Raw genomic sequence first — 24,630 nt, 5'->3', positions numbered from 1 at the left:
TTGAATCCCCAATCTGTCTTAAAATTTAAATACTGCTGTATAATAATAATCTGTTTTAAATAGCAAGCTGATTCTTCATTATGGCCCATTGGCTTTCCAGACCAGTCCAAAAGGACTTATTTAACCACCCATGGTGAGTCTTCCATAAAAGCAATTCCTGTATATGCCTGTCTGCCAACTCTGGACCCCAATGAGCAAAAATGCAAGCTATTGGCTTGTTTCACACCAATAGATGATATTTTGTAATATATTTCTGCTATATCAGCAGTATTAAGAGACCCTAGACCTAAACCTCCTACTCTTAAACCAGTTCCTATAGCTCCCCAAATGTCTTGCTTTGGTCTTTGTTTTACTTCTACCTTATGAGGAGGCCATAAGGATTGTATGTTTCTACAATTATATGTTGCACCTGTACTGCGGGGTACTACATGTTCTTCCCTTGGAAACACGTGACGTTTTATATCAAGCCCACTAACAATGTTGAGTGCTACAGTAATTATTTTATGTGCTATCCTAGCTTTTTTACAACCTTTCATTTGTCGAAGTAATGTTGCATCAAATGGATAACCATTACCTCTCCTATGAATCTTATGAATTTCCCATAACATTACTGGTACCTTTACGTTTGTTGTTGCTTCCTGTTTAAACGCATATAATATTACATCATTCTCTGGTGTTGATATTGCAGTCAGCTGTTGCCCCCTTTCAATTGTCCAACATAATACTCTAAACATTAGAATCAGGTTTACAATTCATCATAGCCAACCAGACAGATACGTTATTATGCACAATCACAGTTATTTTAGTATCCTCATAAGTCATCACAGGGAAAGGTAACAGTTCAGGATATTCCAGTTTCATGGAAAACGGAGCCATAGGTGTCTTGTCTCGCAACTGCCAGGTACAGTTCTTGGTAAGTGTGAAGTTCAATGTCACATACTTTTCCGTTCCTGGCGTATCAGCAGCCCAAAAGACTTTATTGTAGGGGGTGAATCGACTCCATCTGGTCCATAAACCGTCTGTCCCGATTATTCCACACGTGAGGATAATCTGTGTAAGGGAAAGTAGAGGGACAACTGAGAGCCCGTTAAAAGAACCATTATACAACAACAACAACATTTATTTATATAGCACATTTTCATACAAAAAAAATGTAGCTCAAAGTGCTTTACAAAATGAAGAATAGAAAAATAAAAGACACAGTAAAAAATAATATAAGTCAACATTAATTAACATAGAATAAGTAAGGTCCGATGGCCAGGGTGGACAGAAAAAACAAAAAAAAACTCCAGACGGCTGGAAAAAAAAAATAAAATCTGCAGGGATTCCAGACCATGAGACCGCCCAGTCCCCCTCTGGGCAATCTACCTAACATAAATGAAACAGTCCAATTTAGGGTTCTCATGGAAGGATTTGATGATGATGGTCACGTAGACTTCTGGCTTTCACTCCAACAAAGTTGGACCATCATGATGCTTTGAGTAGGTGGTGGAGGCGCAGGCCGCTACCACGAAGAAACCAGAAAAAGAAACAGAAGAGAGAGTAGGGGTCAGTACGGAGTATTCTAGTGTCTCCTGGTCCTGTAGCTATTATTTCTCCTGCCCTAGGCTTTTGACCTGGAGTTAATACCCATACCTTCCATCCAATTTCTCCTTTAAACCTTTCAACACTGACTAAAACAGGTGTGACCTTTTCTATGTGCAATTTACATATTACCTGTCCTTCAGCTATGTGTATGTCTTGACTGCCTTGATTTTCCAATACTAAATACCATTCATTTAAACAGATATCTAATGTCTCTGTTAAACATGCATCTGTTACAAGCATTTCAATATTTATTCTAACCTCCCATTCCTTTGGCCACTGACCTGTTATTCCCAAGCTTAGTCTTTCTGATGAGAGTAACTTGATTGTAATTGACTTAGAGTGGTGTGAAAAACTATTTGCCCCTTCCTGATTTCTTATTCTTTTGCATATTTGTCACACAAAATGTTTCTGATCATCAAGCACATTTAAACATTAGTCAAATATAACACAAGTAAACACAAAATGCAGTTTTAAATGATGGTTTTATTATTTAGGGAGAAAAAATCCAAACCTATATGGCCCTGTGTGAAAAAGTAATTGCCCCCTTGTTCAAAAATCACCTAACTGTGGTGTATCACACCTGAGTTCAATTTCCTGATTACTGCCACACCTGTTTCAATCAAGAAATCACTTCAATAGGAGCTGCCTGACACAGAGAAGTAGACCAAAAGCACCTCAAAAGCTAGACATCATGCCAAGATCCAAAGAAATTCAGGAACAAATGAGAACAGAAATAATTGAGATCTATCAGTCTGGTAAAGGTTATAAAGCCATTTCTAAAGCTTTGGGACTCCAGCGAACTACAGTGAGAGCCATTATCCACAAATGGCAAAAACATGGAACAGTGGTGAACCTTCCCAGGAGTGGCGGCCGACCAAAATTACCCCAAGAGCGCAGAGACGACTCATCCGAGAGGTCACAAAAGACTCCAGGACAACGTCTAAAGAACTGCAGGCCTCACTTGCCTCAATTAAGGTCAGTGTTCACGACTCCACCATAAGAAAGAGACTGGCCTGCAAAAACGGCCTGCATGGCAGATTTCCAAGACGCAAACCACCGTTAAGCAAAAAGAACATTAGGGCTCGTCTCAATTTTGCTAAGAAACATCTCAATGATTGCCAAGACTTTTGGGAAAATACCTTGTGGACTGATGAGACAAAAGTTGAACTGCTTGGAAGGCAAATGTCCCGTTACAGCTGGTGTAAAAGGAACACAGCATTTCAGAAAAAGAACATCATACCAACAGTAAAATATGGTGGTGGTAGTGTGATGGTCTGAGGTTGTTTTGCTGCTTCAGGACCTGGAAGGCTTGCTGTGATAGATGGAACCATGAATTCTACTGTCTACCAAAAAATCCTGAAGGAGAATGTCCGCCATCTGTTCGTCAACTCAAGCTGAAGCGATCTTGGGTGCTGCAACAGGACAATGACCCAAAACACACCAGCAAATCCACCTCTGAATGGCTGAAGAAAAACAAAATGAAGACTTTGGAGTGGCCTAGTCAAAGTCCTGACCTGAATCCAATTGAGATGCTATGGCATGACCTTAAAAAGGCGCTTCATGCTAGAAAACCCTCAAATAAAGCTGAATTACAACATTTCTACAAAGATGAGTGGGCCAAAATTCCTCCAGAGCGCTGTAAAAGACTCATTGCAAGTTATCGCAAACGCTTGATTGCAGTTCTTGCTGCTAAGGGTGGCCCAACCAGTTATTAGGTTCAGGGGGCAATTACTTTTTCACTCAGGGCCAAGTAGGTTTGGATTTTTTTTCTCCCTAAATAATAAAACCATCATTTAAAAACTGCATTTTGTGTTTATTTGTGTTATATTTGACTAATGGTTAAATGTGTTTGATGATCAGAAACATTTTGTGTGACAAACATGCAAAAGAATAAGAAATCGGAAGGGGGCAAATAGTTTTTCACACCACTGTAGGTGCCCTAACCAATAACCCTGTGGAAGTTAATTCATTGTTTGCCAGTGGACTAATTGTTGTCAGGCGGAGGGCACACACAGGTGGCTCTCCTCTGACATTTTGATGTCTCATAGAAGGTGTGGACCCAGCCAACGGACGATTATTGAGATTAAATAAGGCTTGCTTTAAAACTTTAGTCCAGCCTTTAAGATGATAATGCCCAGTTAGTTTTTTAACTTGTTCTTTCAAAAGGCCATTCATTCTCTCAATAAGTCCTGCTGCCTGTGGGTGATAAGGGATATGTAGAGTCCACTGAATGCCAGCTCCTTGGGCCCACTCTTATACGTCTCTCCCAGCAAAGTGGTTCCCTTGATCACTTTGGATTTCTTTGGGCACTCCATATGCTTGGATTAAATGGCTTAGTCCATTAAGTGTAGCTTTCTGGTCAGCTCTTATTGATGGATAAGCTAGTAACTGTCCAGAATAAGTATCTACTGCAGTTAGAGCATATAGTAGTTTATTTTCTCGTGGCAGTGGCCCAATGTAATCCACCTGCCAAATTTGTCGTGGTCCCATTCCTCTCTTCAGATTACTAGTTGCCTTCTTCTGTAGGGGCCATTGTTTTACTTCTGTACATGTAGAGCAATTGTTCACTATTTGTTTAACAATATCAGTAGTGACCGGTATAATTCGCTGATGACACCATTGATATGTTTTTTCTGCTCCCATGTGTCCTGAAGTTTCATGAGCCCACCTTGCTAATGATATTAAGCAAGGCTCAATTACATTTACTTCAGCATATTTAAACAGGTCATCATTCTCTGGATAGGCTTCTTCCAGGTTGATTTCTCAAACAGCAGCTATTATATCAGCTTGTTGGTTATAAATCCTCTCAAGGGATATCAGTGGGGCATGGGCATCTACATGACCAATGAGAGTCTCCCCTCTCGTGCCTATTGTCCTAAACTGCTCCCACAGTTCTGTGCCACCCCAGAGATCCCTCCCATGAATAGTCCAAGCAGCCCTTCTCCACATTGTGATCGAAACTGTTAGTCCTTGAAAAACTGCCCAGCTATCAGTATAAAAAACAATAGGGAAGCTTCGATTTTCTGTTAATGCCATAGCTACAGCATTAAGTTCGGCCCATGGGCTTGATTTACCTTCCCCCTGTTGCTGCAGGATGGTCTCAGTGTGAGGTTGATAAGCTATTGTTCACCAAAACCTTTTTCCTCATTCCACAGTCGCTGACCCATCTGTAAACCAGCTGTTCTCCTGTTGCGCTGGTGTCAAACGATCGTATGCTGGTGCTTCTTTAAAGGGCAACTCCACTACAGGCAGAACAGGTGGTATGTCATCTGGATCCTCATAAATCACAGCTCCGGCCATGGCCCCTTGTAAGGCACTTGTGTCTTTTCCTTCAAAGTGTGCTCTTGCTTGCAAATACCATTTCCATTTGTATAACGTTTGATTTTGGGCAGCGCCTGCTCTCGCTCCCAGGCCATTATCTCTAACCCACCCAGCAATGGGCAAGTTAGTGTGTAGCTTTACCGGAGCAGGACCTGTCTGTCTCTCAGTGTGCAAAAGACTGCCACAAAAGCAGCTTATTGTTTTTCTGTCCATTCAAACCGTGCCTTTTTCTTGACAACATCATGTATGGGTGTATGGGTCTTAAAATTAGTCCCAAATGTGGCACAAAAGCTCTCCAAAAGCCCATTAGTCCCACAAAGGATTGAGCTTCTTTTTTGTTAGTTGGTGTCTTTAACTTATACAAAGAGTCAAATACTTTTTGGGGCACTCGTTTTTTTCTGGTCCAAACCACATCATGCCCAGAAATTTAACTTCTCTGCTGGGTCCTTGGATTTTGTCTTTATTTATAGCCCATCCTCTGCTCTCCATGTGGGATATTAAAACAGGTAATGCATTTGTTCCTGATGATTCATCCCCAGTTAACATGATATCATCCACATAATGGAAGCATTGTACCTTTTCCAAATCTGGGCAGGTAGCCAGATCTCTTGCTACAAGTCCATGGCACAGTGTAGGGCTGTGTAGGTACCCCTGTGGCAGTACTTGAAAGGTGTATTGTGTGTCCTTCCATGTAAATGCAGACTGATCTTTACTTTGGATTGCAATTGGAATAGAGAAAAAAGCATTAGCCAGGTCAAAGACAGCATGCCACTCTCCTGCATTAGCCATGATGTCTTGCTATGATGGTAACAATATCAGGAACTGCAGCAGTGCTTTAGTATTTAGACCTCTGTAATCTATTGTCATTCTCCATGAACCATCCGGTTTTCTGACTGGCCACACAGGAGAATTGAAAGGGCTAACTGCAGGTCGAATAATTCTTACCCACAATAACTCTTCCAGTGTTTCTCCTATTTCTTGCAATCTTCCTGGCAAACGATATTGTTTAAAATTTACAGGTGTGTCAGGTCCTGAAATTTCTAAAGAGGTCCATTTTGCCTTTTCTCTTACTATTGCTTTCACTACTCTACACGTTACATTACGAATCCCAAAAGAAAATGTTCCCCATTCTGTTTGTAAGGATTTTCCTGTAAGAATATCTATCCCCAGAATATATTCAGGCAATTCTGAAATTAGCACATTAGCTTTAAAAGAAGGTGACTTTCCTATTGCTAAGTGTACTGTGATTAGTTTTGCCTGTATATCTGAGCCACCGTATCTGTTTACATTTACAATTGGTCCTGAAAAGTTATGTGGATTCCCGTGAATTAAAGTGACTTCTTCCCCAGTGTCCATAAGTGCCATAACCTGATGTGTTTTTTTTTTCCTTTACCCCAGTTAGATGGTTAGCGGGACATACGGGCATTGGTCTCCTGTATGAATGAGCCGTACCTCCCCGCCTACAGGAGACCTGCCTTCTCCTCAATATCTTGGTCGGGGTGTGCGCCACTCTTTCTAAAAGGTAAAAAATCGTTTCGGTGTTCATTCGGAGTTTTTTTTTTCCTCCTCTCTATGCGGTGCGGTTGGAGTAATTCTGCCCTCGTCTTTTGTAGACTTTCTCAGAGCTTGCCATCTCCGAAAAAGTGCCCCTATTGGTTTGCCGTTCTATTTATTCCTGCTTGTAGTAGATCACGCACTATCCTTGCATGACTTACTTTTATTATACGGTATTATATCCTTCTATGGCTCTGACTGGTCTCTGCCCAGCCGATACCGTCGCGCCCAATTCATCTAACTGATCCATACTGTCTGCTGAGTAACTCCGGCGAGCATAGATAATAGGGCCCCTTTTAAATGATGCGGTGCATTTTTGATTAGACGGTTTCGCATTCCAGCAGTGAATGCTTCATTATCAGGGCCAGCAAACGCAACTCCTGGTGCGGCTTTATAAATAGCTGATTGCACACCCATTTCTCGCAGCTGCTGAATTGCTTCAGAAGCTGTACGCCAAGATCTATCAATTTCTTCCACGTCTCTAGCATCTGGATATGCGTGTTTTACAGCGTTTACTACCCATTCCAATATCGATACAATCGCTTGATTCTGTCCCCCTCATAATGCATTTCTTAATTTAGGATTCGTGGTGCTAGAGCCTAAATGTTTAATCTCTGTATCTGTCAACTGACAGCTATCACCCCCTTCATCCCACATACGTAATATACGCCTGGTTTCTTTCTATATTGTTTACCAATTTCCAGAAACTCTGCTTGCGTAAAATCTCGTACGGATCGCGTTACCCTGCGTTGTTTGCCTGGTTGCCCTTTGGCTTTATTTTGCACAGCTGGTCTCGCATCTATAATTTTACACTTGTCATTACTACAGTTTATCTCATCTGCTTCCACCTCGTCCTCCCCCCAGATATTGTCGTCACTATCTGAGTTATATACAATGCCATCCCATGTTTCTGGGTTCCAATCGCCTTGCATTATGGCTCGTATTTTAAAAGAGGAAACAGGGTGTGTATTCCCTTGTTTATGTCACTTAGCATGCACTAAACGGAAGCTAGCGTAGTACATTTAGTCGCCCGAGACGTCGCATGTTCTATGCATTCTCAAATAATAACTTGCTTTTCTTGTAGGTTTTCTATTTCTTGTTCGAGTTCTCCACACTCTATAACCATACTTTGCAGTTTATGATCTGACTCGTGTACTGCAGTTAATAGAAGCCATTCTATTTCACTGGTGGCCCATTGTTCCCTTTTCCCCCTGCGTCCTAGCTTGGATGCCAAAACCGCCTGTTGGACATTTAAAGGATTAATTTCTCCTTCAAGCTCAGGCCACGCTATCGGGGCAGTATAAGTATTAAATAACTCAGCCACGGGCGTCCAAAACTGTGTGCGCGACCAACCTGGTATCCTAGAGGAATCCTGACTGAGACCACCTACGCCAACATTATCCGAAGCATATGTTTTAAATATATTATACATCCTAAATATATGGTTTATTAATATAGCCACAACCCTACTCGCAGCGCCAGAATGTTTCTGATGGGAGGTTTTAGCTCCTTGGAAATATGTTCTTTTATATTGCGGCGTTTAAATTAACCTGTATTTAAATAATTATAAATAATAACGGCGATATCCCTCTCTTAAGCGATAGGCGGCGACAAACTCGCAGAAAAGAAAGGATATACTTAGCTTGGTTTAATTTTGGCTTACGTTGCAGTACAGATGGGAGAAACAGGCAGATATCAGTCCAAGGATTCTGGGGATCCGGCGTGTAGAAATTGCTTTCATCGTCACAACGTAGGAGGATTTTGGACCAATGTCTTCCGTCCACACGGTTTCTCAAAGTTGGCAATGCTCCAATCTTCATTTATACTGCTTTCTACACGTCCAGGCCCCCAGTACAATTTCAAACAAGGCTAGACAATTTTGTGCTGACATCAAACAATAGGTTCAAATAACACTCAGTTTCCTCTAGTGCTGACAACACAGTCCTACATCTGTCCTTATGCTTTGCTTGGCCCAGCAATTCTGAATGCTGACACTCTATGCTAAATCTGGCTCAGCTCTGCATGGCATATTACACAGAAAAAGAATGAAAAATACATTTAAAAAGGTCTAAAACAGATACAGTGACATAAATCTTAATATTATAACAAACTTATTATAACAGCACCTCAGTAACTGCCGCTCCGTCATCTCCGCCTGGGGATGCTGCAAGCAGTGTCTAAAGGGGGGCGATTTCGCTGCTTGCGCAGTATAGTGTCCCTCGGGCAGCTCCCGGCAGCAAGCGGTGACCCATGGTCCATAGTCACCAGGGCCACAGCTATAGCTCGTGTGTAGGACGATATTTCGCTGCCCGCCTACTACACCGCTGCAGCTACTGCCCCAAGCTGGATGGAGCGGAGGGGGGCATTTCACTGCCTGCCCAGCACACACGGCTGGTAATGCATCAAGCGATGACCCGGTTGTGGCTGAACAGAGGCCATTGAGGGTGAACGGGGCGGCAGGCGTAGCATTGTAGTGTGCCTCAGATGGCTGCCTGTTGAATTGGGGTTGGGCGATTCACTACCCGCCTTTGGCCGCACCGTGTTCGTTCTCGGTGGGTGGACACTGCAGGCAGCATATTGTAGTGGAGGTGACTTTGTGGTGGGTGAGTGATGAACACCCCCCTCACTGCCCCCAGTCATTCTCAATAGCAAGCCTGCTTGTACTGTTATGCACATATCAGGAAGTTGTCTCTTGTCAGTACATCAGACGTGTTGACGGGTGCCTTCCTGCTGTGATAACATATCTAGCGCTGTGCAGAAGAGCTCATCTTAACCTTCTGTTTTCACCCTTCAAGAATGTCTTTGAAACACAAATCTAATGCAAGTGCTGGTGATACAGTAAAGAAGAGAAAACCATCACCATTGAAAATAAAGTAGAAATAATAAAAAGGTCAGAGAGGAGTGAAACTCCATTATTCATTTGCAGAGCACTTGGTTACAGTCTGTCAACAATAGCATTTATTAAAATAATGTACCTGTTCCGACTTACATACAGATTCAACTTAAGTACAAACCTACAGTCCCTATCTCCTACTTAACCCAGGGACTGCTTGTACTTTAATTATAGTGCAGATGATAATAAAAGCATATGTAGCATGTGAGAAGAAGGAAAGAGTCTCGGAGTTTCAGTGCAGGACCAGCTGGATCAGTACTTAGTGGAAGTTCAGTACTTCTCTGGCACCTTGACTGAACTTCATACAGAGACGTGCAGTCTCACCTCTCATCATGAAAAGTAAAAAAAAAACTAATAATTATAACATAAAATAAATTTGTCCACTGGTCTGTGCTATAAATTTGTTTTCTGTATGACTCCAATAATTTTGATCATTTTTATAGTCAAAATCGCTGAATTTGTGCATTTCCTGATCAAACATAGGAAAGAAACAAGAGGTGAGCCTCATCTCGCACAGCGCTATCTCTCACACACTGGGTTGATGCATGTAATTGACTCGTGCTTGTTGCTGTCTCTCTGTACGTCACCAATATAATGTTTGCAGACGCATTTGTTAAACAAACTGTGGAAAGTCAGAGTGTATAATATCTTCAAAGAATGTCCATCCATCCATCCATCCTCTTCCGCTTATCCGAGGTCGGGTCGGGGCAGCAGCTTAAGCAGAGGCCCAGACTTCCCTCTCCCGGCCACTTCTTCCAGCTCTTCGGGAGAATCCCAAAGCGTTCCCAGGCCAGCCGGAGACATAGTCCCTCCAGCGTGTCCTGGGTCTTCCCGGGGCCTCCTCCCGGTTGGACGTGCCCGGAACACCTCACCAGGGAGGCGTCCAGGAGGCATCCTGATCAGATGCCCGAGCCACCTCATCTGACTCCTCTCGATGTGGAGGAGCAGCGGCTCTACTCTGAGCCCCTCCCGGATGACTGAGCTTCTCACCCTATCTTTAAGGGAAAGCCCAGACACCCTGCGGAGGAAACTCATTTCAGCCGCTTGTATTCGCGATCTCGTTCTTTCGGTTACTACCCATAGCTCATGACCATAGGTGAGGAATGGAGCGTAGATCGACTGGTAAATTGAGAGCTTTGCCTTACGGCTCAGCTCCTTTTTTACCACGACAGACCGATGCAGAGCCCGCATCACTGCGGATGCCGCACCGATCCGCCTGTCGATCTCACGCTCCATTCTTCCCTCACTCGTGAACAAGACCCCGAGATACTTGAACTCCTCCACTTGGGGCAGGATCTCTCCCCCAACCCTGAGAGGGCACTCCACCCTTTTCCGGCTGAGGACCATGCTCTCGGATTTGGAGGTGCTGATTCTCATCCCAGCCTTCACACTCAGCTGCGAACCGATCCAGAGAGCTGAAGATCACGGCCTGATGAAGCAAACAGGACAACATCATCTGCAAAAAGCAGTGACCCAATCCTGAGTCCACCAAACCGGACCCCTTCAACACCCTGGCTGCGCCTAGAAATTCTGTCCATAAAAGTTATGAACAGAATCGGTGACAAAGGGCAGCCCTGGCGGAGTCCAACTCTCACTGGAAGCGGGCTCGACTTACTGCGGCAATGCGGACCAAGCTCTGACACGGTTGTACAGAGACCGAACAGCTCTTATCAGGGGTCCGGTACCCCATACTCCCGAGCACCCCCACAGGATTCCCGAGGGACGCGGTCGAATGCCTTTTCCAAGTCCACAAAACACATGTAGACCGGTCGGGCAAACTCCCATGCACCCTCCAGGACTCTGCTAAGGGTGAAGAGCTGGTCCACTGTTCCGCGACCAGGACTAAAACCACACTGTTCCTCCTGAATCCGAGGTTGACTATCCACGGACCCTCCTCTCCAGAACCCCGAATAGACTTTTCCAGGGAGGCTGAGGAGTGTGATCCCTCTATAGTTGGAACACACCCTCCGGTCCCCCTTTTTAAAGAGGGGGACCACCACCCCGGTCTGCCAATCCAGAGGCACTGTCCCGATGTCCATGCGATGTTGCAGAGGCGTGTCAACCAAGACAGTCCTACAACATCCAGAGCCTTAAGGAACTCCGGGCGTATCTCATCCACCCCCGGGGCCCTGCCACCAAGGAGTTTTTTGACCACCTCGGTGACTTCAGTCCCAGAGATGGGAGAGCCCACCTCAGAGTCCCCAGGCTCTGCTTCCTCATTGGAAGGCATGTTAGTGGGATTGAGGAGGTCTTGAAGTACTCCTCCCACCGACCCAGCGTCCGAGTCGAGGTCAGCAGCGCACCATCCCCACCATATACGGTGTTGACACTGCACTGCTTCCCCCTCCTGAGACGCCGGACGGTGGACCAGAATCTCCTCGAAGCCGTCCGAAAGTCGTTCTCCATGGCCTCTCCAAACTCCTCCCATGCCCGAGTTTTGCCTCAGCAACAACCGAAGCCGCGTTCGCTTGGCCTGCGGTACCTATCAGCTGCCTCCAGAGACCCACAGGACAAAAAGTCCTATAGGACTCCTTCTTCAGCTTGACGGCATCCCTCACCGCCGGTGTCCACCAACGGGTTCGGGGATTGCCGCCACGACAGGCACCGACCACCTTGCGGCCACAGCTCCGGTCAGCCGCCTCAACAATAGAGGCACGGAACATGGCCTATTCGGACTTAATGTCCCCACCTCCCTCGGGACGTGGTTGAAGTTCTGCCGGAGGTGGGAGTTGAAGCTACTTCTGACAGGGGACATCTTCCCCCACCATCGAAGCCAACTCTCTTCACCCGAGTGTCCAAGACATATGGCCGCAAGTCCGACGACACGACCACAAAGTCGATCATCGACCTGAGGCCTAGGGTGTCCTGGTGCCAAGTGCACATATGAACACCCTTATGCTTGAACATGGTGTTCGTTATGGACAATCCGTGAAGAGCACAGAAGTCCAATAACAAAACACCGCTCGGGTTCAGATCGGGGGGGCCATTCCTCCCAATCACGCCCTTCTAGGTCTCACTGTCATTGCCCACGTGAGCATTGAAGTCTCCCAGCAAAACGAGGGAATCCCCAGAAGGTATGCCCTCTAGCAACCCCTCCAGAGACTCCAAAAAGGGTGGATACTCCAAACTGCTGTTCGCATAATACGCACAAACAACAGTCAGGACCCTTCCCCACCCGGCGGAGGGAGGCCACCCTCTCGTCCACCGGGGTAAACCCCAATGCACAGGCTCCGAGTCGGGGGGCAATAAGTATGCCCACACCTACTCGGCGCCTCTCACCGGGGGCAACTCCAGAGTGTTAGAGAGTCCAGCTCCTCTCAAGGAGATTGGTTCCAGAGTCCAAGCTGTGCGTCGAGGTGAGTCCGACTATATCAAGCCGGAACCTCTCGACCTCCGCACTAGCTCAGGCTCCTTCCCCTTCAGAGAGGTGACATTCCACGTCCCAAGAGCCAGTTTCTGTAGCCGAGGATCAGACCACCAAGGTCCCCGCCTTCGGCCACCACCCAACTCACATTGCACCCTACTTCCTTGGCCCCTCCCATAGGTGGTGAGCCCATGGGGAGGAGGACCCACGTTACCTCTTCGGGCTGTGCCCCGCCGAGCCCCATGGGTGCAGGCCCGGCCACCAGGCGCTCGCCATCGAGCCCCACCTCCAGGCCTGGCTCCAGAGGGGCCCCGGTGAGCCGCGTCCGGGCAAGGGAAAACGTCGTCCACAGTTTTTATTTTTCATTGGAGGTTTATTGAACCGCTCTTTGTCTCATCCCTCACCCAGGACCAGTTTGCCTTGGGTGGCCCTACCAGGGGCATAAAGCCCCGGACAACATAGCTCCTAAGATCATTGGGACACGCAAACCCCTCCACCACGATAAGGTGACGGTTCAAGGAGGAGTCTTCAAAGAATGTGACTGACATATTTAGTCTTGCTGATCAGACATAAAGCCACAGTGAAAAGGCACAAGGTGAGGCAGACAGTACCATGCCGCTAAAACTAAAGGAAAATAAGGAGGACTTTTCCAAGAAAGATGATGGAGATTTTCATGGAGAAGGATAGGCACATGGACTTAATTTACAAATAAAAGTAAAACCATAAACGGTTTTCATTTTATAAAAAATGGGATCAGACTAAGAAAAAAAATCCAATGTTTAAAAACTAAATTTTGACCTTAAATAAAATATTCTTTTGCTTTTCTTGTTATCCTTTTGTTGAACATTCTGTATAAAAATTGATTAAAGCATCAGAATTAAAAGCTTTTAAAAACAACTAAATATTTCAATTAAGGTCAAAATTGAAATCGCTTTTTTTTGTACACCACTCTACAGTATAATTTCATTTGTATTGAATGAGTGCGAATTGTGGAATTGCAACAGAAAATTTAGAACACATGGAGGGTGCAGAGCAAATGCGCTCTCTCTGCTCTCTCTCGTCGCTATAAATGTAACATTCCTTCTTAGCCAAATATACATTTGTGTGTAAAGAAGGTTGATAAGACGTGAAACATAATCAGTAGTGAATATACATGCTGCCAGGTGCATAGTGAATAAGCTACTCTTTTGTATTCATATATTTGTGAATCTGACTCTGAAGGAGTCACTGCCTCGCCAGCCATGAACCTCACCACATGTTACTGCTTCAGTACAGGCAGCAGAAATCATCAACATACAGTCTGCTGGCGCCAGTGGCCGAGGACCTTGTCTGTGCACCTACATTACAGGTGTTCGTCAAGCGAATATTTTCACTGTGTGGCTATCTGTGCAATGGGCGTTGTTGCAACATGAACACCTCTCTTGAAATGCTTGCTTGTTTAAATCTTAACAGCAATGTGCTTGCACAGACTGGTTTCTTGGTTTGAAACATTTAATCTTGCTAACTATACTCATTGGGCCACTTAATCTGTTTGATCATCAATAGTCAAGCTGTGTTTAATGGCATTATGATCTGTGAGTGCATTTTGTTGACTGAAACATAACTTGCATTGAAATATGTGTAGCCCAGTATTTGTAGTCTTGCAAGAGAAAAAAAAAAAACTAAAATTGTACTATTATGTAAAAAAAGCCAGAACTAAATAAAATAAAAAATAAATTTTTTAACACAAAACTAAATAACAATAAAAATGGTTGACTCCACTTAAACCTAGAACAAAATAAAAATAAAAACTGATTTTATAAAATACAATAAAAACTAAAACTACAATTAATTTCAGAACTGAAAAATCATTGGCACTGGATACTGGAGAGTTTTACACAGCATATCCGGACAATTACTGACAGCAGGAAGACTCATTATGATATACATATGTCCTGAAAACACAATATAATGAACAGAGAGCTGGAGTTATTTTAACTTCTTATTTAGAAACTCATCAGGGACACTTGAGGCCAGTACACAAAGATCTAGCAGGTTGACTCCAGAAGTTCTAGAAGTTAGCTTTGACTCCATATGTCATTTGAGGTACCCCTTCTGTTCATCAGTAAGGCAAGTGTGGAGTTGGGAGGATAATTGTGACAAACACATGATGGGAGAGGAAAAGAGAAGACAGAGAAAAGATGGAGGCTGTGAGCAAGAGGAGACCTTTAATAGGAAGGAAGAATTAGGCAAGAGAGTCAGCCAGCGTAGCTGATGTACAGGTGACACAGCTGTCTCTTTAGACTTAGTTTTGCTGTTTACTTTTCTCTTTGTTTTTCTATCACTGTTAGCACTATGAAAAGCAGAATTAAAGCTTGACTGTTCAGGAAAAAAGCCTCCATTATGAGATACACATGCTTAATAAACATTATGCATTGCTTTCTTCACAGTCAGGAATTTTATGTTCAGCTCAACTATAAAATAAATTTTAGCATCTCTTTTTCTTCAGATTTGCAAAAAATGGACAAAAAATAACTAACAATCCAATACCTTGATATGTGCCAAATTATATGCAGTGGTATTTAATATAATGTGATTTGGTTGTTATTATTGAAAATTGACTTAATGTAAACCTAGAAAAACTTTACTGTTTCCAAAAAAGATTTAAAAATATATAGATTTATAAATACGTCAGTTGGTCTTTTTCTAAACCATACTTGACTATGCCGACTCATGCACAATTCATAGCTCAATCCTTTTATAGACAAATTCTAGTGTAGTTTAGCTTCTATTCTTTTTTTGCTCATGATGCTGCATCATTTTTATCCTGCAGAATTTAATTTGTATGAATGACAGCACTTGAAATGCACCCATAGAGCCATTGCTTCAGGACTGCATACTTTTGCAAATTACTTTCAGGTCCTAAGGCACATATTGTACATCATATAAGTCACTTATTCAGCATAGTTAAGTTAAAAATACTTTTCCTTACACAGGAAAGTAAACTGTTGACATGGCTCAATATTAAGAAAGGTATCCCCACTGCAGATAGCAAATTACACAATAGTTTAAAAAATTCTGTTGAGAAAATAAGTACTTTAAAGATTGTTCACCTTAGGAAAAAGCTGAAAGAATAAGTCAATGTCCAAGATCTGTTTTGTAGTAAAGAATAAATATGTGTAGGTGTTTAGTTACTGAAGCACAGATATTATAATGTTAGATCAATAACAGCAACAACAACAATTTATTCCTTGTATAGGACAAAATCACACAAAGAATGCCTCAAATGGACTTTAACAGACCCTGTTTTTTGACAGCCCTCCCAGCCTTGACTCCCTAAGACAAGGAGGAGGAGGAGGTTAGGAGCACACACTGATACAGTGCATTGCCGCCCCCACCACAAGACAAACCAACTCAGGGTCCAGATTAGGACCTGAGTGCAGCCATGCAACGGGTGATACCTCAGCGCCACACTAGTTCAATTGGAGTGGAACACTGTGAGGTGTTTTTTATGGTGGCTGGAGTGCCAATTCTGCCAACAACTCCCAAATTTTTCCCTGCAGGTTGGAGGGCCTACATGCAGGGACGGATGCAGATTAATGTCATACCCAAGACAAGAACATAAAATAAAAAATAATCCCTTGAAGGGCAAATCAGAAAGAGACCCCCCTCCAGGTACAGTATGCTGAGAGTGCAATGGGTGTCAAAAAATAGGGTAAATACAACACACAAACAAAACATAAGTAAACCTCTTCACTGAGCTAGACGGCCAATCTACAGTATAATTGCCATGGCAGAAATACAGCTACTACACAGCACTGCTCACCAAGTGTAGGTATAGAACACCATGACAACTCTCATAGCAAAATGCAAGAATATATTAAGCCACTCACTAAATACAGAACTATCACATATGAGGATACAGGTTTGTTAAAATACATCAAAAATAAAATAGAAACTTTAACATAAATGAAAAACAACACTGTCTATCATTTAATTGCAGAACCATAACCAGATTGTAGAAAAGGGGTCAGCGAAGCCAGACACAGTCAGAGTCCTGGAGACCTCGGCCAACACGTCATCTCCTCCTAATTGGTCATTCTACAGCTGAGTCAGTTCTGGTTGAGCCAGCCTCATGAAAGGACCCTTCTGCCTCATGATTCTTGGTGCTTCTATATCTGTGACTTTTCCATAGGCAGGTAAATAACTTGACAACCTGACAATAAGACCAGGAACTAGGAATCTATCTTGCATGGGGTGACAGTCTATTGTAGGGAATTCTAATACATACATACATGCATACTTATCTCATACTGAGTCAGCTTATGGTTTCCAGTTAACCAAACGTGCTTGTCTTTAGATGTGGGAAAATCCTATATTCATGATGAGAAGGTGCAGACTCATCCTTCAGAATTATCGGCTGAGCATCAAAATCTCATCCCTGAAGTCAAGAAGCAGCAGCACTCTCCACTGTGTAGAGAAATGTTCATTATCACACTTTTCTCACCCTCTCTTTAATGATTAATATAAAAATAAAAAAACAGAATGAAAACATTTCACTTGTTTGGAGTTGCTAAAATTAAATATCACACTTCAAACATAATGTTGAAGATTTTTAGAGGAGTGTGAAACATTAAATTAACATTTTACTGAATAGGTTCATCCCAGCAACATAATTCATTTTGACAGGATTGCAAAAGCATCGTGTTACCTACAAAGTCATATATGAAGGAGAATAAGTTACAATCACTGCTGGTAAAACATCTTGTTTTTTATGAAACACGATGTATGTGTAAATCAGTCTCCTGTTCGCTTTCCTATCATAAGGCATCCTGTGTATGGAATATTACAGATACGTTTTTAATTTTTTCTGTTATTTTGTAATTGACAACAGCCAGTTGCACACCTGTAACCTTCTTTTAACAGCTGCCCTTTTCCTTATTCCAAGGTTTTTATACCTGCAAAGTTTTAATAAACATTATAATCATCACAGAATTTTAAATGTCAAGCACTTTCTAATTCAATAGAAATGATTAACCTTGGCTTTGCTCTTCCACATTGTCAAGGTAGACACATGCATAAAGCTTGCCAAGGGAATAAGGAGACTTGTAAAGGTTAGAAATACAGAGAACAGGTGTAAGGGTATATGTTGCTGCACTGCACACACATAAGACATTCACAAATAATATAAAAACCTAGAAACTAATATGCATATTTAAACAGTCCAAATATTTTAAGTTAAAAGAAAAAGTCATCATGCTTAACATGGAAAAGGAAACCAATCACAATAAAATTGTTTAGTGCTATATTTTTGTATTATGGGCCTTCTGTTTTCTTTAACAGTTGAAATATCATAGTGGTACTTAATTGTTGTTGTACGCTTAGTAATATGCATCTGTGTGTGAAAAAGGACTATTAAAATAATCACAATTTAAAGGTTACATTTGTTTCTTCTCTTTTATTCAGTGATGTCATGATGGATGCAGTTTGTCCAGTTATATTTAGTGGTTAATGCTCCTTCAAAAATTATTTGGCAAGTTAATATGTTGGTGGCATTATTTTTATTGACCTATGACTGATTTTCATTGCTGAAAATGAAAGTAGGAAAGAAATACAACAACAGGGATGTGTTTGGGATCTGTAAGCAACAGACAAACAATAGGAACACCAAGCAAAGAAGAGTGTTCAAGAACACTTGGTCAAGAATATCACACAAGAAAGAGTAGGAAAAAGCTGATAACCCACTGGCCTAGGATCTGCTCCATTAGACAATGATTTTTGTGAGGTCACATATAGCACAAGCATATTAGCACAGCAAAGTAGTGCACATGCTCACAGAGTACACATACAAGCATTACAGTAAGAGTGATCTCAGTCATCATTCCTGGGACAACGCAGAACATACAGTAGGCGCAGGAAAGTGCTGGCAATATACTGAAATAGAACAACTTAACAAAGCAATACAATGACAAAACAAAATAATGATACAAATAAATGAACATGAATATAATAAAGGCAGCAGAGCAGAAAATAACAATGATTCTGGACATTTGAAAATGTGATTATGACACTGACAACAGAGGATGCATGGAGGTCCTTATTTATATTTAAGTGGCTTACTATCCTTAGGTTTGCTGCTAATGCCACAATAGAATGGTGACAGTGTAGCTGTGACCGGTTCACCAAACTGCTAATCTGAATAATAGTCTACCAGTCAGACCAATTCCTCTTGTTGATTCACTCCTGTTGTAGTCCTTGGTTCTTGCTAACCCCCACTGCTGGAAGAGTCAACACCATTACAGTATTATTATTATATATTTAAAACAGAACTACTCAGTTAACTAAAAGACATACAGACTAGTGAAAGACATTATGAATCACAAACATAGCATTCCAAAAAATGATTGGCATGTTCAATATATTGTATATAATAATGAATGAACTTAAATTAAGTAGCTAATGGAAATGATATTAAAAATATGCTATGCAATGCTATGATGTTCAAATCAAATTTTATTTTGTCACATTGAAATTATATGTACAGTGCAATATGTAGTGAGATGCTGTGCACCTACTGTTAATACCGATAGTGCATATGCTGATTTTTCCCCCAAGGGCTACAAGCAGCTCCTTTGTCTTGCTGATATTCAGGAGTACAGTAATCCCTCGCTATATCGCGCTTCGACTTTCGCGGCTTCACTGTATCGCGGATTTTAAATGTGAGCATATCTAAATATATATCACGGATTTTTCGCTAGTTCGCGGATTTTTTTTAATAATTTATGGTACATGCTTCCTCAGTTTGTTTGCCCAGTTGATTTCATACAAGGAACGCTATTGGCGGATGGCTTAGAAGCTACCCAATCAGAGCATGTATTACATATTAACTAAAACTCCTCAATGATATACGATATGCTTCCCGCACGGTGCTTGATTGTTTGCTTTTTTCTGTCTCTTTCACCCTCTCTGACATTCTCTGCGCCTGACGGAGGGGGTGTGAGCAGAGGGGCTGTTTGCACAGAGGCTGTTTGCTTAGAAGATACAGACGCTCCTTAAAAAAATGACGCTTTATGGCGGTGCTTCGACAAACTTAAAAGCCCAAAAGCACGTATTGATGTTTTGATTGTTTGCTTTTCTGACGCGCGCTCTCTCTCTCTGACATTCTCTGCTCCTGACACACATTCTTTGAAGAGGAAGATATGTTTGCATTCTTTTAATTGTGAGAAAGAACTGTCATCTCTGTCTTGTCATGGAGCACAGTTTAAACTTTTGACTAAAGGGTGTTATTTCATGGCTAGAGGGCTCTAATAATGTTATCATTGTAGGAGAGTTTATAAGGGCTTAAAATATATAAAACCATACAAACATATGGTTTCTACTTTGCGGATTTTCATCTATTGCGGGGGGTTCTGGAACGCAACCCCAGCGATCGAGAAGGGATTACTGTATACTGTTGTCTTGACACCAGTGTAACAAACCTTCCACTTCATTCAGATAAACCTGCTCACTGTGTTAGATATTAGGCCTACCACAGCTGTGTCATCAGGAAACTTGAAAATGATATTAATGTGCAGCCATATGTGTAGAGGGAGTACAGCAGAAGACTCAGAACACAACCTTGTGGAACCCCTGCGCTGAGGGAGAGGGATGATAAAGTGTAGCCATCCATTTAAACCTATCAGGAAGTTAAATATTTCAGTTGCACAATGAAGTGCTCAGATGTGGTTTCCTCAGCTTGGTACGAAGCTCACAGGGGCTTATTGTGTTAAATGAAGAACTATAGTCTATAAATAGCATCACACTTACAACTACATTCTTGTTGTCCAGGAGGGCCAGTACTGTATGAAGGCTCAAGGTGACCAGGGCCGTCTTAACACCATTACTGGCCCCATGGCAAATCAGTGCACTGGGGCCCCTGCCTACACAATCACTCACAGGAATAAAAATGTAAATGGTTGATAAAATTAAACATATATTTATTGTAGTGGTACTTTCAACAAAATCAGTGTCTAAACATTAATAAACGTGCAGTACAGCAAAGATTAACCAACACAAACATTTGAACAATATAACATGAGCCTTGAAAAATACAAAAATTTCAACATATAATTATGGTATGGTAAACCATAAAGATGGAGATGGCACAGTATGACATTGCTATGAATTACTTATTATTAATCAAGTGTTCAACACAAACATTTGTGAAATTTCTTTGCAGAGAATTTAGTTGAAGTGACGTTAACATACTGTATACGCTTTTATGTTATGTAGTGCATGAGATTCATACATATACATGCACCTGAGGTTGTAAAGGTGACCTTAATATTAAATGAGAGGTGAATGCCAATGTCCACTTGTAGTACAAAAACAAATATTTATAAAGGGTGGTCCAGACCTACAGTAATTATGCAATTTTCATTACGCTATAACTTATTAAGTTTATGACACAGACAATCACCCGAAAAATCCCGGACCATCAAGAAGTGTGTGAACTGACGACATGAAGAATCATCTTTGCGCCGAACTGGAATCGTCCCCGCATAAATCAAAGTCATCCAGATGGTCCTGATCTGCATAATTAGATCTGGAAAACCCTGTAGTTTAGTATAGTATAGTATTTATTTATTGACAGCAAGTCACACCATACATAGATTAGCATGGGGCCCCTATGCTCGTGTGGCCCCAGGGAAACTGCCCAGCGTGCCCATGCATTAAGAAGGCCCTGAAGGGTACTCTCTGTGGATCCACTGGGGTGATATGCAAACTGTAATGGATCTAGTTCTTTTGGCAGAGAAAAGCATGTGTGATTTTTAACTAGCCTCTTGAAACACTTCATTGCTATAGACATTTCTGCTCCAGGATGATTTTGTGTCACAAAATATTTTGTCACTGACATGTTTAAAACTGTTAAGTTGTTTACAGCTAAAGGGTAATAAACCACTTTTTGTATCACTCCCTATATTTCTTTATAGAAACACCCCATGTTGTTTCTACAGGGTGGTCCAGATCTAATTATGCAATTGTGAAAAGGCAAACACATCTCCCTGCCATTTTGGAACGCAGGGCAGGTGCTGCCATCTATCGGCAACAAAAATATTTTTTTGTGAATTCTCTATGTAATAAACTTAATATGTTATAGCATAATGAAAATTGCATAATTAGATCTGGACCACCCTATAGTTGTGAAGCTTCTGGTAACAACAAGGTAAACAGAACAGACTACCTAGGAGCTGCAATTTCTTTAGCATATACTGAGTCTGTTTACTGGTCTTCTTATAATTTCCTGTGTGAGGAACTTTAGGGGCCTCGTTAGATCATTGTGAGATTGTCTCAGATTGCTCAAGATCCCATCATGTTAGAGAGAATGATATCAGCATCTCTGCATAGAAACTTTATTTCAGCCAATTTGTTCTTGTATTTTGAGAAGATTAGATACAGTAGATCACTACATCAAGAGCTTAACCCCAGGCATATCTCACACTTATCCAATGCTTTCCAGTAAGCTTGGTGAAGAGTGTGAAGAGTGCCTTGGAGTGAAAGTAGAGGTGAACATTAGATAGATATCTCTTAATGTTGTTTAACAGTTAGCCAAATTCATGCCCAAATGTTTAATAATATTTTAGATAATCAACTAAAAAATGTTTTGTCACTGACCTTATAAACAATAATAACATTATTTTCAAACTTGCCCTTTCAATAAGAAGATCGAAGTAAGCACAAAAGGGCTGTTGATGTTTGACAAAAAGTTAAAATGTGCTCTTTTTTATTCTCTATCTTAGAATGATATCACCAGGTTCTCTTTTCTATACAAGTTTTCACAAAAAATAAGGAAATAGTCGTGTTTTTAAGGATGTAAATGGTGTCTTTATTTTGTGCATAGTGTCCCTAATTGTAAATGTGTAATTCATTTTTCTAAGAAGGTTTGGTGCCAACAGTGGGTGTGGAGGTGCCAGATGATTTATTTATTTACAAATAAAAAACTAGTCAAAGGTGCCCAAGACTGCTCTGTGCTGCTGAGTAAAGCTAAACAAAGAACTTTTCTAGAACAGTTTTTTTTTTTTTTTTTCATTTCCAGTATTTCAAAGCGAAGGCAACCCATCAGACTTTAGTGATAAAGGAGAATTATAAATGCATTAGCACCAGTCTTCAAAAGTCTCCTGGATTACACCTGCACATGCCATTAGGCTTAAAGCATCTCTGCAGGGGTTAGAGAATTTTTCTGCATATTCCCTTAAGGTTTGGGCAGCACTGTTTAAATTCAGTGTATAAATTGGATTACATTTTAAAGCAACACATAATGCATATTGATCAGGCAGATAAAAAATCATACCAATAGTTCTGATAACATGATATCATGAATTTATAAAGGAAAGAATATTTATTTACTGAGATATAGATATAGAGAGGGGGAGAGCAAAAGAAATGATCCATTAAAAGAAGATAAGAAAAAAGGCATTACTGCATGCAGTATTCAAAAACATTATACTCTATAGGAAGCAGGCTCATTGAATGATGGCAGTTTACTGTTTCCCTGTTAATGACATATTATTTTCTTAGCACAATACTCTCATTACCTTTGAGGCTGTTTATCTCAGTAACTGACTAATTCATGCAGTCTTAGTTACAAAGAAATCTGTGTGTAGCATGTCAAGTGTGCAACTCGTCTGGAATGTTTTCTATTAGAAATTCTTTATACAAAGCAACCAGAGGAGACTGAAATGGCATTTTTTTTTGGATGCAACAGATACAGGTAATCATTTGATCAGAAGATATTTACCTGATAATTGACTAGTAATATACTGTATAACAGTTTTAAACTCCATCCATCCATCCATCCTCTTCCGCTTATCCGAGGTCGGGTCGCGGGGGCAGCAGCTTAAGCAGAGAGGCCCAGACTTCCCTCTCCCCGGCCACTTCTTCCAGCTCTTCCGGGAGAATCCCAAGGTGTTCCCAGGCCAGCCAGGAGACATAGTCCCTCCAGCGTGTCCTGGGTCTTCCCCGGGGCCTCCTCCCGGTTGGACGTGCCCGGAACACCTCACCAGGGAGGCGTCCAGGAGGCATCCTGATCAGATGCCCGAGCCACCTCATCTGACTCCTCTCGATGCGGAGGAGCAGCGGCTCTACTCTACTCTGAGCCCCTCCCGGATGACTGAGCTTCTCACCCTATCTTTAAAGGAAAGCCCAGACACCCTGCGGAGGAAACTCATTTCAACCGCTTGTATTCGCAATCTGAAACTGATATTTTAAAACATTAGATCATTACAACAATAGTGCGCAGACAATGAATACTCATATGTGGGCAAAAGAGTGATGAGAATGGAAGTACAGGGGGCAGAGAAAGTTAGGGAAACTGAAGTGGAGATGGTTCAGTGCAGTAAAAGAAGATGTGAAGGAAAACGACTTGGCTAGTAAAGAGGTGCAGGTACTGAGCTGTATGGTAAATGTTGATCAAGCACATCAACCCCATATAGAAGTGAGAAAAGATAGGGACAATCTTTAATGAACCTATCTGACTTTGGCAGCATATTGCCTGAAATTAAAAAAACGGCAGTAAAGCAACCAAAATGCGCAAAAAAAGATATGTTTACAAATTCCTTTTATTGTCTTGCATGAGCTGTACTTTAAATCAATCGTGCATATTTTTAAACATTAAAATTTATTAGAAAAGCTCTAGCAATAAAAGAAACAGCATTACTTTCAACAAACGTTCCATTAATTTACTTATCTGGAATATATGTAGAAGCCTGGTGAGCTTTTTATATGCCTTGTATTGCTTATACATTAAGCACATAATGTCTCCCACTGCCCATAAACTGTACATACTCTTTGTACTATCCTGAAGAATGTTTTCATAGACTAACAACATCTGCCGTTTTTTTTTTCCCTTGAATTTAGTAGACACTTCACTGTTGAGCAGGCAACCAGTGGCAGT

This window comes from Polypterus senegalus, chromosome 13, assembly GCF_016835505.1.
Source record: "Polypterus senegalus isolate Bchr_013 chromosome 13, ASM1683550v1, whole genome shotgun sequence".
Lineage (NCBI taxonomy): Eukaryota > Metazoa > Chordata > Cladistia > Polypteriformes > Polypteridae > Polypterus > Polypterus senegalus.
Note: the sequence above shows the minus strand (reverse complement) of the source record.